We start from the raw sequence: 19,601 nt of genomic DNA on the forward strand, positions 1-19,601 counted from the left end.
ATCCCCTAGGGGGCCAAGCAGCACAAAATAGGTAATAGGTCAGGTAATATTTAGTTAATAATGCAGTTGTTTTCATTTCAGTTCTTTTTAGGGATACATCTAATGATTTTATACGGTATATACTGTATATATATATCAATTACTCTGTCAATTATTTTCTCTATTAATCAATTAATTGTTTTGTTTATAAAATGTCAGAAAATAGTAACAAAATGCCCATCACAAGTCCCCATAGCTCATGGGGGACTCATAGATGACAAGAAAACCAACAAATCCCCACATTTGAGAAACTGAAAGCAGTGAATGTTTGGCATTATTGGTAATTGTCATCCAGGCACAAAGCAGCATTACATTTTAGACTATTATGTGTAATTACACAGAACACATTCTCAGATAGTTGCTGCTGTAGAAGCTGTGAATGTCTGAGCCGTGTGGCGTGCAGCAGTAATGACTAAAGAATGAGCATATACTACTACTCTGCAGCAAAGACACTGGGGACATCTGTCATTCAGATGAAGATGAATGTAGGTCACTGTTCCTCGTGTCTTTGCAGAGCAGGGCCTGATTAAAGCAGCAACCTATGGCCTAAGATCTCTGCCCAGCCGTCACTGCCAAGTTACACAACATTTGGCTTTTTTTTGCAGTTGTGAAGGCTGCGTGATTTGATATCCTTCGTCACCGAGAATCATTGCCCCACGCCTCCCCGACTCCCACTTTGACCAGCAAAGATTGGATTACCCAGCTGTCAATCAATCATACGGGTGCTGATGCAAGCCCACCATGAAACATACCAAACAGATGGCCAGCCACTACCACACGCTTGCACCCCCACCCAGCCCTAACCCGGACCTAGTCCCTTAGTAAGAGACTGTAAGCTCCTTAGAATTTTTTTCATGCTTATCACCAATTTAGGTCTTTTCATCAAAGCGATCACAGTCATATTTTAGCACCAATAAGGACACTCATCCCTTTTCCTTATAAGTTAACAGCAATCATTCTCTTAATTTACAACATTTAATGGTCATGCAACAGAAGAGAAATGTGTGAAAATGTCTTAATGAGTTCATAAATCCAAGGCTCTGCTTAAGACAATAGCATGCCAGGGGGCTGAGCGATGGGTGTATTTTGGGGCAGGGTGGCCCCCGACACCCGGGCCGGCAGGCAGCGGAGGAGGAGGCTGAGGCAGAGCAGTTGTCTCTGCTGACATCTGCTTCAGTTCACTGGGGAAACACAAGCACCCTGCAGCTACAGCACTGACAATGCCACTGAAGTGCCCTGGCTCCATATAAACAAGGTAGACTTTTTCCACTTCTTCTTATGGCTCTGGAATAATCAGGCTGAGGGGTGAAGCCTCATTTCTTTTGCAGGACTCTGTTAAGGATTGCTGTTTGTGGCTTTTATTCTTTTAAAAAAGGGTTGTTTTTAAAATTTTGCTCTTTTATATAAAATTAATGATTCTTATGGTGAAAGTGTGCTGTTGTATCAGCAAAGTGATAGCACATGGCTTTGCATTGGGAAACTCACATTTCAGATTTTGTGGTTAACTTTGGTTTTCCTTTATTACTATTATCCTGCTTTTGACACTTTCTATGTTCCATGTTAATTTTCAATGTGGCAGCTTAATCCATGAAAAAAAAAAAAAAGTTTTCATTTCAGAGTATTAAGAGGATTCAACCCAGATCTCTTACAGACATTAAAGAAAGAAATCGTTGGATGTTCAGTCTCATGCAATATTGATGCTGTCATGTTTACTCATCAACCCACTTTCCTCCTGAATCTAATCAAGCTGACAAGACAAACCCACACGGCTGTTCATTCAGATGCGCATCGATCCAAGTTTGCGTTCCATTGACCCGAGTGCATTTTTAAAGACTTTGTAGTGTAATCAAAGGCTCTGTGGACCCCCTCGCTTCTCCCTGACCTGTGCTCACCAGATATAGCAGATGTAGCCTATATATTTGTTGCAGCTTGTATACAGCTCTGAGAGGCTTTCACATTACAACGCCTTACTTTGTGTGTTTGCTATAATCAGACATTGATCTTCCTCTGCGCTCCTCAAACAATGGATCATAATAGGACAATGATATGATGGCAAGTGTGGAGGTGGTGGCAGGAGGATGATGTGTTGAGATAGAGGACTGAGGACGAAGGAAGGGGGGTGGCTGACAGGAGTACCTGATAGAAATTCTGAGCATGCACTGGGGTGGCGGTGAATCCCAATCCATATGTGTCCTTTAAAATAAGAAGCCATTGTCTTACCACTGTAATCTGACCTATTTCAAAACCTAGAGAGAACAGAGGAAGTCTACAATGAAGAAGGCCTTCCGTTTGATTTTAAGAAGAACAAGTGTGCAGCATTTCTGATTTCTACTGCTCCTTCAGATATACCTGAAGGTTATAATGCACGATAGAAATGGTATTGACTGGGGCAGTTTGCGATTTCCCTTTCCAGTGGTTTGCTTTTTTGCACTTGTGTTCAAGACATAATTATATTTTGCTCTCACACACTGTTTTTCTAGTAAAGTGCCACTGCTTATGTCTTAGCAGCCAATAAATGCCTATAAAAACCAAATGTCAGGAGGTGAAATTGATCCTGGGTTGCAGACAGCTTTGTGTGTGCTTTGACAGATTCAGGTGTCTTTCAGGTGATGAGTTATGGGTGTTATGCGGAACAGAGCGACAGCAAGCTGTCCCCTGGGCAAACCTGAGAAGCATATGGACATGTCCAATGTTAGCCTGTAGATTAGTGAAGCAGGTTTGGTGTGTGGAAGGTTGCATGGTTGAATCAATGAATGGAAAGGGGAACAGTGAATGACATCAACTTACCTCTAAGTAAGGCATTTCAAACCTGAAAATGAAATGTGTGAAAGTGAAAGAAAGTGATAGTCCTTATGAAGTAGGTGATGTTATATTTATATAGCGCCAATTCATAACAGAATTTATCTCATTGCACTTTTCCTACAGAGCAGGTCTAGACCGTACTCTTTATAATATTATTTACAGAGGCCCAACAAATCCCACCATGATCAAGCATTGGATGACAGTGGCAAGGAAAAACTTCCTTTAAGAGGGCAGAAACCTTGGACAGAACCAGACTCAATGGTGGGCGGCCATCCGCCGCTGCTGTGTTAGGTTTTGAGAGAGAGAGAGAGCTTTTGGGGGTTTTGGGGGAGGGGGAGAGGGAGGCACAATGCAAATACCACGTAGAATTATTATTATTATTATTTTTTAATATATATATTTAAAAAAATAGTAGAATAGTAATTGTAGTGTTAATATTAATAAATTAACAATAATAGGAATGACAGCTATAGGAAAAATAATGTCAGTATTAGTAACAGAGCCAATAACAACAACTGTAGTAGCAGTTGTCGAGTAGGAACACAGGGGCAGCAGGTGGCTCACAACCACAGATCCAGTCTCTGCAGCTCTGGAGGCAGAAATACCTGCTGAAAGCAACAGAAGGAGAGAGGAGAGAAACGAGAGAGCACAAAACTATGATTTATAACATATGTTATTACTTCATTTGAAAAAGACTGCAGCTCCATTTCTTCCTAGTTTATTTTTTCCAAAGATAATGCAGTGCATTTTTCAAACAGCTCAACACATATACATATAGTACATGGAATGAATAGTAAAAAAGATTTAGCTATTGCACCATACATGACTGTATGGCTGCAATCCTGGTCAATTTTTTTGCTGAAAATCATCGGTAATGGTTTATTTTATGGGTCTGTAATTTCCTAATAATTTTCAAGTTTCTACAAATTATAAGACAAATAAAGACATTGTTCAGTCGATACACTTGCAATAAATTAATACCAGTAAGCGGCTAGGGTAATCCTTGGAGTCTCTTAATCAGTGCCCAGCAGGTCAGCTGAACATGCAAAAAATGTGAAATCTGTCTAAAGACAAGCACACAATTCATGTTTACTTGGGGTTTAAATGGTGCTGCTTATGAGGAAATTTCTATTTTAAATATCAAAATTAGTACCAAATTACATAGTTATTCCCAGGAAACTTCCTTAGAGACTATTTAGAAGCTATTGGGAAATTATGGGCCCATAAAACAAATTGTTACCAAATCTAAAATTATGTTCACTATATAATCATCTGCATTTGAGAAGAGTATTTTGGAGTTAGCTAAAAATATTTATATTTAGAGATACAATTTCACTACCTTTTTTAAATGATGTACTGTACTGCTCAATAAATGCAGACTTGTAGAAAATTATTATGATTTAGTCTGATGATGCACAGATATAAAGACATAATGTAGTTTTATAGCTTTCAGGTGTAGAGCAGTTAAGTGCCTCACCCACACCTTGACAAATAAACATTACAGTGGTACAGTGGCTTATTTGTCCCTCGAGCCTGTAGTCATTGCTGATCTGGCATCAGCCTGTCTGGGGACAGGATTAGGGGGTGAGCGTGGAGGTGAGGACTTGCAGATAGATAAACGGCCACTGACTGAGCCACACATGCAAACAAGCGTATTATCAACAGGACTAATTTACCTAACATTGCTGAACACATGTCCACTGTAGATCGATCTGCTGCTTAATCCCCTGAGCGCAGATCCTAGAATATGATGTGATTACTGCAAGCAGGACAGTGTAGTCCCTCATTCGTCCAGGAGTGTTCTATCGTAGAAAAGGTTTCAGTCGTAGTCATCTGGACACTGTTTTCAGAATCAAGACGTTTCGGCTCCCATCCGGAAGTCATTCTCAATTACTGCAAGCATGTGAATTGTATGAGCTCAAACCATGCAAGTCATGCGCTACAATAGACAGTTGAGCTCTCTCATTGGAGATTGGATTCTATAGTTATTCCCTAGATCTCTTTAACCAGATGTGGTTATATTGAAGATAATACACTTAACTTGGTTAACCTGTCCTGTTTAACCCAATACATTTTGTTCATTTATGGTATTATTACTGTTCATTCTAGAGTTAGTCCATGTCATTATCATTTTGTTGGTACAGAGGGCCAGGTTAGCCCTCATCCTTCTCATGAGAAATCCAAATTAGATTGCTGGGATAAAGTGTAATTGGATGGGCTAATGAGCATGTATACACCTTATCCCATTTAGGGGTGGATTTAGCCGTCTTTGTTACTTGAGTTTCTGTGGCAATAGTCAGAATGTCTGTAAAGCTAGTTGGTAACTAATTAACTAAATAAATGAGTGGACTGTTGTCTGGAGCGCTTTGTGCAAGCACTGCAAAGCATTGGCAAGTGTAGGTTGTGTATGTGTTTAGTGTGTAACATTAAAAGGCAATTTCAGCAATATTTAATGTTGACAAGCTGTTTAATAAATACAATTAGATTAGATTAACTGCAAATAACTAAAATAAGCGGTATTTTTTTTGTAAATAATTTGTCAGTGAAATGAAATGTTTTTTTTTATGTTTAGCCCAGCCACCTTTACCTTGTAAATAGCAGTCCTGCTGCACTGAATTTGAAAATTTAAGGAGTTAACAAATAATCTGAAAGATCCACAATGTAGCAAATTTGCCATATCACTGCAATATGTAAATGTGATTCCAGATTTAAATGTAATTCCTGTCCAGTTCCTGTGGAGTTCCTTAAAAACATGTAGTATATAATTTATTTCAGTTTCATTAAATATTAAAGCAGCACCAATTGATTTATTTGGCCTCTTGGGGGTAGCTGAATACAATGTAAACACTAGACAATGTGTTAGCAAACAATTGCCTATTTAAACATCTAGCAGACACGGAGCAATATTAGCATTCACTTGGAGCGGTCTTTCTAGCAAAACGACAAATGTACATGCAATATTCACTCTCCTTTTAGCTCTGGTTTGGTCTCCTCCAACTCCTGAGGGAAATATCTTGATCTTAAGCTGCTAAATGTTATTCACTAACTTTGTCTGTCTGTTGTTTGGTGCTGGGCAGGTAGTGTACAGTTGGTTCATCAGAGCTTTTTAGCTGAAAACATCTTGATGAGAGAGGTGAGAATGAACCAAAATAGCAAAGTCTAAAACCAAAACAATTAGTGGAAGGATGCTAAAACACTCCATAGAAGTGATGGGAAGTGCCGTGTTGGGTGATCATTTTCTGTGGGTATGTCACTCCAAATATTACATATAGTCATTTGATCCACTGTGAATATAAAAATATTGATTAGTGCAGCTTTAATTAAACTCTGGGTTTGTCAGATCATGTCCAAGTCCCATTCTGAACACTGGAAATTGCCTTTACACAATGTATGCCAGCAAATTTCAAAAGATTTGATCTTTGACCCCTCAATCAGTTATCTCAATCTCTTCATACCCAGATACTGCTATGTCCTTTGGGCACACATGGTGGTTAGAGCCTTGCCACTGTGTTACACACCCACTCACACACACACACACACACACACACACACACACACACACACACACACATCTTTCTATCTCGACACATCTTTAGCTGTGTATCAGCAGCTACTTCGTTTTAGCTCATCGCCAGAGAATCCACAAAGTAAAGTTTCGAGTCAAACTGCTTCCCCAAGTCTTTGAGCATGAGTGGATGTGAACAAGGGTAAGGATGAAAGGGGAAGGTTAAATGGGGGGTGAAAATGTTGTTATCAGAGTGTTTGAGGATGGTGGAGGAGGCTGATGCACACACACTCACACACGGATGCATGCATACAAACACACATGCACATGCCCCTCCAGCGAGCAGATATGCAGGAGATTTAGTTCTCTTTTGAATATGTAATGAGTTTAACATGCATGATGAGCTGGTGGTTGATTCCTGGCAAGGCAGCTGTGATCTATGCAGCACATTCAGGATTATCTGCTGCCAAAGATAACGTGCAGAACAAAGCTGGGGAGAGTGCTGCAGGCAGAGGAAGCCCTCGCCGCTCAGCAGCGCTAGGCCCTCACAGCTATTTGAATGGAGAATTCCCCCTACATTACCTTTGCATGCCTCCAGGCTCCACTCCAGTTTGGGGGTGGGCGGCCTTGGGGGAGACAGTTTTAGCTCAGGAGGCGACAAAGCATTAGCTAATATTGTGTTTAGAAAGAGTCTCTGGAGTATAGGACGCAACTTCTTAAAGCGCTTATTTCCATCAACTCAGCTTTGATCACAGTCAGGTATCTGATAAACTGAGGGGGCAAGTAGCTCAGCTGGTGGAATAATGATTTGTGATGTGCATGACATCAAGATAAGGACATATTTAGAAATGTGCCATTTACTTTCATCGTATAGTTGTATCATTATGGGTACCACATTGTGACTAATACTTGAATAATCTATTTGCAAAAAAAGAACAGTCAAAATCGAAGCAGCAGAGGAGGTTACTCTGCAGTATTCAAAATAAAAATGACCAAATTAATTAGTTTGGTTCGTACAGTACAGTAACACAAAACAAGGGATACAAGAAATCTTACAAGAAATCTTAAGTGAAAGAAAATTAATTTCATTTGCATGTCTGTGATTGATAAGGCAATGTATACGTTCTGAATTTGTCTGATGCAGTAAAAATCAACCATCTGGTACTCAGAAAGGTTAAAAAGCAAGAAGTATATTAAAAAAATTCAAAGAAGAAATAACACATTCCTCTAACAAATTAAACGTTCATTAACAGTAGTTCATGATGGCTAATGTTAGTTAACTTGAGGTACATATGACCCAATGCAAATTACATTTAGTCAACTTTCTTTTCTCTACTTGTGCTTCTGTTACACTGTGCTTTAGCTTTAGCATTATCCTATAATTGCTACTAGTGGCCCAGTGACAGCTGTTCAGCAAATGTTACATAGTCTCTCTATAAAGTCTTAGTCACAAGTGACTTCTGTCACTTAAAGCAACGCTAAGTGACAATTAAGGGATAAGATACGGGATTGGATTTTAGCTAAATGTCTTCCTTTGAATCAATAGAAAACGCACAATGCAAAACTGCCTGAACTTTCAGATGAAACATAATGATATCAACTCACTGCAGACAACCCTGCCAGGGTAAATTTGACTAAACTTTAACTGGACTAAACTAAACTTGGATTGACTTAAACTTTATGAAAATATAAAATGGCAATTGTTAAACAGAATGTAATTAACATTTGAAACATTTTTGTCACTAACGAATGTTACAGTGTATTATACAATCATATACGATGAACATTACAGACTGTACCAACAATACTATGACTGAAACCACAATGTGAGTACTAGAAGGTGATGTAACACATACTAAATGGAAATTTTCTGCTGCAGCAAGACCATCAGTGTAGATATTTCATATGGACAATTAAAACTCTGTGTCAAGTCAGGAAAAATACAGATTCCATCCTATTGATGGTAACATGGGCAGTGTTTCAGAGGAAAAGCAAATGAAAGATTTCCTACATAAAGCCTATAGCAAAGAAACAAAAATCCTTTCACTTCACTGCCCCTGTACTTCTTACCAGAGTCATTTTGAAAGTTTAATGGCTCTGCAGGTGCCCTCATTTTCAGCTGGAGTCTCTCATTTTAACCTCAAGCCACTGTGGTGTAAGATGATCGCTGCAGAAGTCATTGAGAGTCACACCGTTTAAGTTGAGAGGGACCTTATTACAGGCAATTCAGCGCTTCTTTTCAGATCCAACGGCACCTTGAGCGGCAGCCGCTGACTGAGGTTGTCCAAAGTTGAGTCGGCTGTTTCTGAAGAGGCGTATTTTCTATCATGAATGTTTCAAATGAAAAACCTGGGGGCTTCTTGACTGGCATGTTGACGACCGCTAAGACTAATGATTTGGCTTTTGGCTCCCGACTCCAGATGAGGCTCTCGACAGTGGCAGCCATCGGATACATTTCTGTAATGATCCTCAGCCTGACGACAGCGTGTCAAGAGAATACTAACTTTAAAAAGTTTGAAAGAGCCCAAACAGCATATCAGTTTAAAGATTTATATAATGGTGAAATTGACAGTTGCTATTATTCCTGTTACACATACTGGGCTCAGTGGATAAACTGTAATCAAAAAATGGAAAGTGCTAAATCAGTCAAGGCTTCTTGAATATTACACTTGTTTGTTCTAGAAATGAAATTATGGTTGTTCCATTTTTCCTCTCTTAGTTTTCTGTGGCATCTTTTAACAAGATCTCCAGCGGTGTGTGAGGGGGAGTTTAAACATTCAGCCTTCTGTTGCTTCCAGTCTCCTGCTGGACTTGAATAACACAGTGACCTAGTTAGGAGGAAGCTGATGATCTCCCCCACCTTGCCATCAGTGGCCTGAGACTAAGGGATGAAATCATTTCCTCCTATACATGACGCAAAGAAAGAGTAGACCTAAGCTTAGCCCAGGCTTGTGTGACACATAACGGCTATCTAATCACGCCAAATGCAAACGTTCCGACTCCCTGGCGGCTTGGCGCTGGGAGCTGGCAAAACCCTCCACTCATCTGGCCCCCGGCTTTCTCTGGACCGAGCTAAACACCTACCGAGAGGGAGGCCTCAACTCGCTACAGTCAAGTGCTGTTGGCAACCAATTAATGTTAGCAAAAGGGGAAAAGAAGGGTAGGAAAAAGCACCTTGCACAGCACTTTTCACAGGCTCCAGTTTCCATGGGCACAAGCTCTCCGGGGGGGGCTGATGTCAGATAGTAACAGGTAGCTACACCACAGTGCAACCTCGTCTAAGCTCAATTACATCTTTGTAGAATTTTTTTTTTACCTATTAGCCTCAAACTTTGTGACCTCAAGACTGCTGGAATGTGTGATTTCTTTCACCCTCAGGTCTGGTGGTTATGTGAAGGCGGATTCTGTTCGAGAACTATTTTTTTCACCCCCTCTCCTCTCCCTGAGAGAGGGCGGCACTCTGCCACCGGATCATCTGCCAGCAGAGCTACCCCAGTGCCAACTCCTTTTCACTCAAACAGAACAAACGCCTGCATTATTCAGGCTGCCATCTCTCTAGAATGGATTGCTTATCGCTCTGCCAGGCCGCTGGGCTACACGCTTACCAACAGATATGTTTGCTGTTCGCGTTAGAAGATATATCTTTTCAGCAGAGACCGTTTCGGGCGCTACTTTACTGCGCAAATCCAAAGGTGCAATGTGCCAGAAAGCATACCAGAGGATCACTCTCAGAGCTTAAGTGTGGGATGTGTTCTGCTGATTTATTAGACAGTGATGAGCCTGAACGATATCTGAGTGCTGCTGTTAAGTGTTGATGCACTCACTTTACCACCAACACCAGCAAACTGCCAGAGAAGTAGATTTAAGCATGTCCACACTCCACACGTCCCAGGATAAATGTGTTTACATAGCATGCTCAGCTCCACAGTGCACTCTCACTAAGTGGCTGTTAAAAAACTACTCTTCTCCTCCCCTCCGCTTGGTTAATGGCCAAGTGATGATGTGCCGAAGGTCAGACGGTAGGCTGCCATACCAGTGGCCTAGTGAGTCTGTGTGACCAGACTGCCTGCTGCTCAGTGTCATTCTACCCACTGTTGTACTGCCTTAAGCACTAATGTTGGGGGAAGTGCTGCATTCCAAGATGTAATCAGAGTGTCTGTAACAAATAGGATTTTGCTTTATTTCTGCTGTAACAAAGCAGTCAAGACGGCTCCTAGGTGCTGGCAAACTGCATTGATGAGGTCATTATCCTCCAGGGCTGCTTTTAACTGGTCTGACAGGTCAAGTCATATAATAAGATTTAGACTACTAGCTACTGGATTCAGACATGGTTTCAGTGTCTGTGAATCCACACTTTTTTTGAAAACTGTGTATTTTATTAACCAAACTTAGTGACTGAGCTCAAACCTGGCTTTGATAATAACAATACTGCGGTCTCATCAGACTACATGCAGATGTGTCTGTTCTGCAGCTGCATGACTCATCTACTTCGAGAGTCAAAATCTAAAACTGCTATTAAATCTTCTGATGTCATCATTGAGCCTAACTTGGACATGTGGAGAGATTCTCTTCAGCAGAAAGCAGAGCTCCCACATGTTTATATCCTTGTGGTCATCTAATATAATAAATGTGTAATATAATTGTTGCAGGAGGCAGGAAAAGATCTCTGTGCCTCCACATACCTGCAGTGTGACATCAGATTGTTGTTGTAATTGTAATTTATGGCACCCGTCACACAGAGCTTTTTAAAGCTCATCCAAACCCAGAGTGTTTATAGACTGCCAGTGTGTCATATTGTATAATGATTTTGCCTTAAGGAGCTGTTACTGATCGTTTCCTTGTAGTACATCTCCACTCAGTGCTGAAGTATCAATTATAAAGACAGTTATAGGTGTCTGTGTGTGTAATTTAGGAGTACAACATAACTTTTTCATCATGAGCTCTGAAGTGTTGAGGACACAAAAAAAACCAGGCAGTTGACCTGGTGTACCTTCACCCAAATTACAATTTTTTTTTCTCATGTACCTCTAGTGGTATCTAACCATGCAGCCCTGCAAGTTTTGAGATATCAGAATCAGAATCAGAAATCAGAAATACTTTATTGATCCCTGAGGGGAAACTCTTTTGCTACAGCAGCTCACTATCACGTCAGTGCACACAGGAATAGAAGTACTAAGCAAAAAAAAAAAAAATAAAAAATTATATATATAATACACTATAATACAGGTCAGAAAATAAATTAAGTGGGTATATCTGTCTCTGAGGTTTCTGCCTCCACCCCAATACAATAGAGGTTAATAGAATTTTGTTTGTGGTGCTTTCACCATTAAAATATGATCATCAGAAGCAGTGTCCTGTTAGTGTTACTTTGGATAATCCAAAGAATGCACTGTCAACAGTTTTCATAGGGACTATTTCTTCTGTAGAAAGTCAGTCCTGGAAACAAGTGAATTTTTCTTGTGTTTTTAAATGTTGTCGGCTCTAAATTAAATTCACCTTTACTGTATCAAGGTGGAAACAAGAATCTCAGAGACAAATATCTCAAAACTTGGGGCCAGAAAACTGCATAAAAATGTAAGCAGTGACTTGAATCACGAGACACAATGTGACTTAACATTTAACCAAAACCACAGTCTTTTCCTAACCTTTCCTAAGTGCTTTTGTTGCCTAAACCTAACCACAGATGGGACTCAGGATGTGAACCCCAGTCTCTGCTTTGTACGGCCGCCATCCACCCTGACTGCCTCCCAGCGACTCCGGTGTGGTAGATAAATGTAGCGCTTCATTCACTCAAAAAAAAAAAATGTTGTCTCTAAACATAATCCAGGCAGCAATTACGTTTGTCAGCACTAATTGGGAAAACAATTTAATACTATATAAATGTAATCTTAGGAGACAGGGTTGCCGTAGACAAGTAGGCACAGTGGGAAAAGCACAGGTGTAAATAATAAAATGAATGATGTCTGAATTCCATTTACCTGCTTCAGTTTCAGGGTCCTGGTAATGTGCATGCTGGCTAACTGTCACGTTGTCATGACTTACACCTGCGCTTTTCCTTCATGACAAGTCAAAATGTCTACTGTGAAAAAAAACTATTGTTTTGGCACTGAATTTGTGAATACTGTCCTTACAGTAACACAATATACTAGAGACATTTCAGAATCAGCTTTATTGGCCAACTATGTGAACACATACAAGGAATTTGACTCTGGTTTTAAGTTGCTCTCAATGTTACACACAGTTCCAAGAACAATTTACTTATGTGACTTATCTAATAGAAACCTGTGGTTATAAATATGCATTTGTCTACCTGATTTATATTAGAAACCGCTGTAAGAACCAAAGACCGAAAGAGCTAGGTTGGCTCAGCAAGCTTGGACTGCTACGCCAAGCCAGCATAGACAAGAACAAGAACAGAACAATTCGTCATCAAGTTAGACACAAATCTAACCGGCATGCATTGTGCAGCAATCACTGGTGATCTCAAACAAGGCTAGGTAGTAGGAAGTCGCGTGATGTAAGTGACGTGACTTCTAAGTCATGTGTTGGTTAGGTTTAGGCAACAAAACTACTAGGTTAGGTAGTAGGAAGTCATGATGTGATGTAAGTCGTGTGACTTGTAATGTAACGTAACTTCAAATAACTCAACATTAACTTTTGGTTTCACACGGGACATCAACCCAGGTCTCCTCCCAAAGGAGTGAAGGAAGCCAGAGAAAGGGCGACTTGTAGGAGGTGAGTGAGAATAGTGTGATTTTTGGAAACTATGATAGAATACAATGGAGTAAAAATATATTATTACTCGTTTTGGGCACCTTATATAGATCAATAGAAAACACAATCACTGACAATCTCATATTTGCTCCAGATGATTCAGGGAGAGAAGGAAGGAGAAGACAGCGCAGTAACAGGTGACTTGGAGGAGGTGAGTGAGAATAGACACCTTCTCGGAAACCATGACAGAATACAATAAAGTATTAGACTTTGCTTACTTTGCAATATATTGCCTAAACCTAGACCAAACATTTTGGGGATTTGTTCAGGTGTTAATGTCCTGATCTCAAGGTGGACAAGGTCCGCACCCTTGTCAGACTCAATAGAGTAAGGTATATTTTCGTTAATAGAATTTTAAAAATAAATATTACACATTATTATTACTTAATTAATCTAATTTCCAGACCGCCCCTGGAGGGTTGGGTCGCAGAACACGTACATTGAAAATGGTCCCCGTCTATGTTAAATAAGTGATTACGGCCCTGATATGTGAATATTTAAGGAGGTCTAGGTGATGGCTCTGCCAGGACACATGCTAAATCTTTGGCCAAGAACTGCAGCTTTCAATCACTGGTTATATATATATATATATATATATATATATATATATATATATATATATATATATATATATATATATATATATATATATATATATATATATATCTTTATACCTTTAATTCTCAAAAGAGAAGCTTTCAATCACTGGTTATATATATATATATATCTTTATACCTTTAATTCTCAAAAGAGGATTATATAAACCAGATAGGTTGGATTTTAATACCTAATATACACTCCATAGGCCAATAAAGCTAAATGTAAATATTGGTATGTTATTTCCCTCCATTTCTGTTAGAATGGCTTGGAATTTATAGCTTAGTTTGACATGTTTGTAGGTGTACATTGGCTGTACAAAATGCTAGGAATCATTACAACACATATATAAACACCAAACATGTACAAAACAGAAATTGGTGGTTAAGCAGTCACAGGCCTGTAGCCAGGCTGTTTATTTGATTTCAGTTGGATAAATGGTCAGAGCAGCACTGATACAATAATAGCTTTAGGGTTCCAATAGCTTTATATGTCCACACATGCTGAGTCCAGACAGGCCATTACAGCCATGCGCCAGTCCAGAGGGACTTCCTCTGGTATAAATGTGTCTGAGAGTCCGAGAGGGAGTAGTGCTAGTCCTCCATCACTTCAATTCTTCTCACTATGATGAAGGAAAAGATGAGTAGGCATGTGCAGGAGGAAACACACAACGTAGCTCAATATTTCAGCTCCTGTGCCACGGCTTGGATTGCAAACTCTCATAAATGCTTTCACTATACTTGCTTGAGGTTGGGGCTGCAAAAAGATGATCCAGTGTTATGGTTATGGACACTGAGGAGACTTTGGGTGATCAATCTGGGCTCAGGTTGACATGTCATCACAGAGGATCAGTCCCCCGGAAAAAGGCCCTTCGCTTAGTCGGTGAAGAGCCCCTCAATCAGGCTACGGCTTGGTGCTCACAGCAATTTGATTGGAAATCCCACTTTCATACAGCTGCTGTCGAACTACTAGAGATCTACCTGGGACTCACTGCAGTCAAAGAGTGTGTGTTTAGATTTCCATGTGATTCCTAAACATGAAGAAATTTAAAGCTGCACTTATCAGTATTAACAATTAATCAAATGACTATGTGTAATGTAGGTAATGGTGTCACTTGTAATGACAAACGCAGAGAACTATCACACAACTGTGCAGTTCTTCTCAACTCTACAGAGCCTTTTAGCCTGTATTAGATCATTTTTTTCACCATGCAAATTCAGCTGTCATCAGTCTTGTTTCCAGATGGCAGCTGTTGTCAACAAAAAAGATCTCATAACCCTACTGTACACTACCTGCTGAAATGGCAACAGACAAGGTTAGTGACTAGCTGGTGAACATAGTGGAGCATTTAGCACTAAAATGCCAGAGATATTTCTCAGGAGTTGGTGAAGAACAAAATAATACTTAAAAGAGAATAAATATTGGATTAAGTTAATGAGGTGGAGAGGAACATGACTCCAAATGAATGCTTTTGCTGCTCCATTTCTGCAGGCAATTATGATCTAACAAATTAGCCATAACAACATTATAAGGAGATAATACAGTGGATCTTGTTTGATTCTGTTAATTTGATGATTTTTTTTTTTTTTTGCTGTAAGCTGTAAACACAACAGTGCTCTATTATCACCTTATACATTTGTTATGGATAACAGGTTAGCAAACAGTTGCCTATTTACAAATCCAGTGGACATGGAGCAACGTTAGCTTTCATTTGAGTCATGTTTCTGGTCACTCAATGAATGTAAGTCCAATATTCACTCTAGCTTTGTTATGGTGTCCACGAATTCCTGAGGGAAATATTTTGCTCTTTAGCTGCTAAACGCTCCACTATGGTCACCAGCTAGTCGTTAACTTTGTCTGTTTGTCGTTTGGTGCTGGGCAGGTAGTAGTAGTGTACAGATGATTTGACGGTGTAGTCCCTCATTCGTCCAGGAGTGTTCTATCATAGAAAAGGTTTCAGTCGTAGTCATCTGGATACTGTTTTCAAAAAACAGTGGATACAGATGGTTTATCAGAGCTTTTTCGGCAAAAACAGCTGCCTGCTGCTGCTGAAAATGAGGTTGATGAGAGTGGTGAGACTGAACCAAAACATTAAAGTTGTAGGCTGTAAACCAAAAAAATGAACTGAAAGACAGTAAAAAAGCTCAGTAGAGCTGAGGGGAACTTCAGAGTCTGGTGATAATCCTCTGTAGGCATGTCACTGTAAGCGGCCCCTTTCACATTACACATAGTAATTTGATCCATTGTTAATATAAAAATATTTATTAGAACATCTAAGTTAGGGATAAATGTATCTGAATGTAATCTTCATGAAAAAAAGTCAGCTTTCCTTCCTCTCCTTCAGCTGGAAAACCTGCAAGTTTAGGGCAACAGTATCCACATCTTAGCCAACATCTGATTCTCAAGATTAGAATGAGTGTATATAGGTTTTGGCAGTCATTCAGGTCATCTTGTAGTGTGTAAAGGTTCAAGGTTCAAGTCTCTTAACCCTTCTTTCCTAATGCACTTGAGACCAATGCATTTATTTCAAACATGTTTGGTTTTCACAAGTTGTCTTGCTATCTCTATCTGTAGTATAAACTGGTCACAGACTTAAATCAGTTTGTTTTGGTTTGGTTAAGCGTAAAGCGATTTATTGGAGAGATTTGCAGGTTCCACAGGGTCAGAACTTGGGTAGTTATGTAATCCTCAAATGCAACTAATCATCAAGTGTGTGTTCACTAAATCCAACAGCCCTGAAATCCAATGCTGCAACATGACAAAAATCTCAAAATCTCTCAAAAAAGCTAGTAGCTGGGAGTGTATTGTGGAGTGTTAAGTCTTTTCACCATCTGTTTAGTCATGTGTCCTCGTGTTTAGAGTGTCTGTGTTTAGCTTTGACACGAACCTACTGTATTCCTGTCCCTCTTTTCTCCACCTAGACATTCACACACTGAACTCTTTGTATCACTCCCCGTCAGGCACTAGCACAGTTGTATAGTATAGAAGGCAAAATCACAGCAAGGAAACCACTGGTCTCCGTCCATTCTGTCCTGGGACTCTCCTAGCATGTCAATGTAAAGTCCTTATTCTGTTTGACTCCACAGATCGTGCCAGTCAGCCATGCAATGAGATTACAGAAGCAGCAGCGCATGCCAATCACACAACAGGAACCGCAGTGATACCCAAGCCTCCTGGGCTCTAGTGATGAAAAGGCAAAAGATGTTTCTCCACATTTCAATGAAATATGCAGACTTGTCGAAGCGTATACCTCAGAACACACACACACACGCGCGCATGCACACAAAGACATGAATATTAAAGGATGATTTAAGCACAAGCTTGGTCATCTAAGGGCAGCGGTTTGGAAAGCCAAGATCGACATGCAGCACTGTGCTATCTTTAATGTGCTGAAGTTGAGGGAAAAGTTATGTTTTGCCTCTGCGGGGTTTTGCAGAAGTTCTCTCAAGTTTATGCTTTCAACTGTTGCTGTGGCCCAGTGGGGTGAGATCACGCTGCGAGGCTCCAAAGCCCATCACAGACTCAGTTTGCCAAACTGAACTCCTGAAAATATTTGGATTCAACAAATCCCTCCTGGTTTCATGCTATACCCAATTTTGCTGCAGTGTTCTGGTTTTCAAGCCCTTTCCAGTCTCAGTGCTAACAGTAGTCATAGTGATTGACGGATTGATACATTGCTTCTCCAAAGCAAGTTAGGTCAAAGCCAAATTTATTTGCAATGCGTTTGTTTACATGCTCATCCCAAAGTGCTTTACAGAGGGTATAAATGTATATACGTATAAGTGAGTTTGTGAGTGTGTGTAGGCTCTCAGACTCTCCTCCTCTATGCAGGCATTGATCAGTATGGACCCTCTGGATATAGAAAGTGAGAAGAGTCAGGAGAGTCAAGGAGTTGTGTCTGCAGCTGGGCTTTAGTCCTGAACAAATAAGAGTGCTGCTGAAAGCTGAGACGAGCTGTGGGCTGCCTTCAGTGTTTTACATTCACATCAGTGTCTCTCATAAATCCCTCATACGAGTGCTGAACCCGATCTCCTTCATCCTCACCAGGCTTTGGCCTAACCTGTGTGGATCTTTGTTTCACTGCCCTCCCTGTCTTTTTGGAGTAGAGCAATAGAATACGATTTACTGCCATACATACTGAGGATCCTGATGTATAACCAGTTTTGTGCTGGGTTGGTGAAATGGTCCAGGGTCAGAGTGGGTAGGATCGAGGTCACTGTCTGTTGTTTTATTGCTCACACAGCTCAAAGGTCTCTGCTTGTAATTCAAGACAAAGCCAGCTGAGTGGTTGTGTGTTTGCACAAATGAGCACCCAAGAGGGGCTTCCTCAAGGTGTGTGTGTGTTCATGTTTGTTCTGTACATGTTTTATGGAACATACCCTATACACAGCTCTCATAGATACTCCCTCACAGGGATGCAGACCATAAATCAGTTTGAGGAACCATAAGGTATTTCATTTTTAGGACTTTTTTATGGTTGGACATTTGATTCATAAGTATAGAAATTTGTTCTTTTTCGAAGTTTTAGGACATATTATTAAACATTTACTTTGAATAATAGGCTGTGTATTTTTGTCATGCATCTGAAACAAGATATCTTTAAAGGGTTTGCCACCAATTTTAAGTATGAAGGTCGGTTAACTACCTCTAAGTCATCCAAGACATCTGGACTACCCTGCTTAACCTGCTGCCACCGCGACACGGCCCCGGATAAGTAGAAGAAAATGGATGATTGGATGGATTGGTTAACTCGTGAGAGGCACAATGTGAAGTGCTGCATAAATGATACAAGGCTACACAAATGCAGTCCATTATTACCGTTTGAAAGTCTGAGGCAATAACCCAGAGGACTTTATCAGGCTGAAGAAGTATCCAGATCTTATACTTCAGTGCCAATACAACAACGTAAAAGAATTCTGTTATAAGTAAAAGTCCCGCATTCAAGTTTCTAGTGAATCTTATCAGCAAAATGTATCTAATGTATCATTCTGCTGATTTCAGGTCAAATATGTGTTTCCCTTGTGAAGAAAGTCAAACTGTGTGTACATGACTTGTACGACATGCCTGGTCCAGCCATGAATTTTGTTCATACCTAAGTGAAATTTCTAAACATGAGAAAATTGGTGAATACCACAAATTCTCTTAACTCACTCCTACATGCCACTCAAGAATGAATGTGGTTCTTGCATGAGGCCCATTTTTTGGACTTTTTTCTCAAATTTGTTTTTTCTTGAAACTATCGGAGTTTAGAGGGGAAATCTTTCTGGTGCAACTGTTAAAAACTGGCCCCAACCAGACACTACTTTTTTGTACGGGGTCACAAGACAAAAATATTGGGTTTAATTTTTACCAATGCATTTTATTTCATATGCTTATCATACAGTATATTTTAAATGTAAAATCTTAATCTTAAAAGTAACTAGTACCTCAGCTGTCATATAAATGTACTGGAGTAAAAATTACAATATTTCTATCTGAAATGTGATGGAGTAGAAGTATTAAGTCACATAAAATTAAAACACTCAAGGACAGAAAAGGATCTAATGAAGGAGTTGCATTATGGAATTGTAGGATCCAACATTACAGAGCTTGACCCATTCTAGGGACTAAAAATCAGGATATCTCAGCCTCTGCTGTTTCAGTTTCAACTCTTATTAAATCTATTTTGAAGTCCACCAAATTATGGATCACTGGAGTACTTTGATGACAAAGTCCCAAAACTGTATTGGAAGTTGTATTGACAGTCGGCAGCAAAACTGTACGGCATTCACGTACATTATTACAGATTAGAAAGTTTTTTCAGTCAATACGACTGCATTTGAATTCAGCCAGACCTTTCAATCAATCAGCAATTTAAACAGCGTTTTCCAAGCACAATTATGAA

At 39.9% G+C, this 19,601-nt stretch overlaps 1 protein-coding gene across 3 annotated transcripts in view; it reads left to right on the top strand.

The window, feature by feature from the left end:
• Positions 1-1,153: 1,153 nt before the first annotated feature.
• The window catches only part of tncb (tenascin Cb), an 88,959-nt gene continuing 70,511 nt past the window's right edge, over positions 1,154-19,601 (top strand). The window contains exons 1-3 of one of the 3 annotated variants that reach the window (XM_044196383.1): positions 1,212-1,294; positions 13,031-13,081; positions 13,215-13,271. The gene's annotated coding sequence lies outside the window, so the exon portion shown is untranslated. Of the gene's footprint in view, positions 1,295-13,030; positions 13,082-13,214; positions 13,272-19,601 lie in introns of all 3 variants that reach the window. The other 2 variants (XM_044196384.1, XM_044196386.1) reach the window with 2 other exon arrangements.

Source organism: Siniperca chuatsi, linkage group LG5 (assembly GCF_020085105.1).
Source record: "Siniperca chuatsi isolate FFG_IHB_CAS linkage group LG5, ASM2008510v1, whole genome shotgun sequence".
Taxonomy (NCBI): Eukaryota; Metazoa; Chordata; class Actinopteri; order Centrarchiformes; family Sinipercidae; genus Siniperca; species Siniperca chuatsi.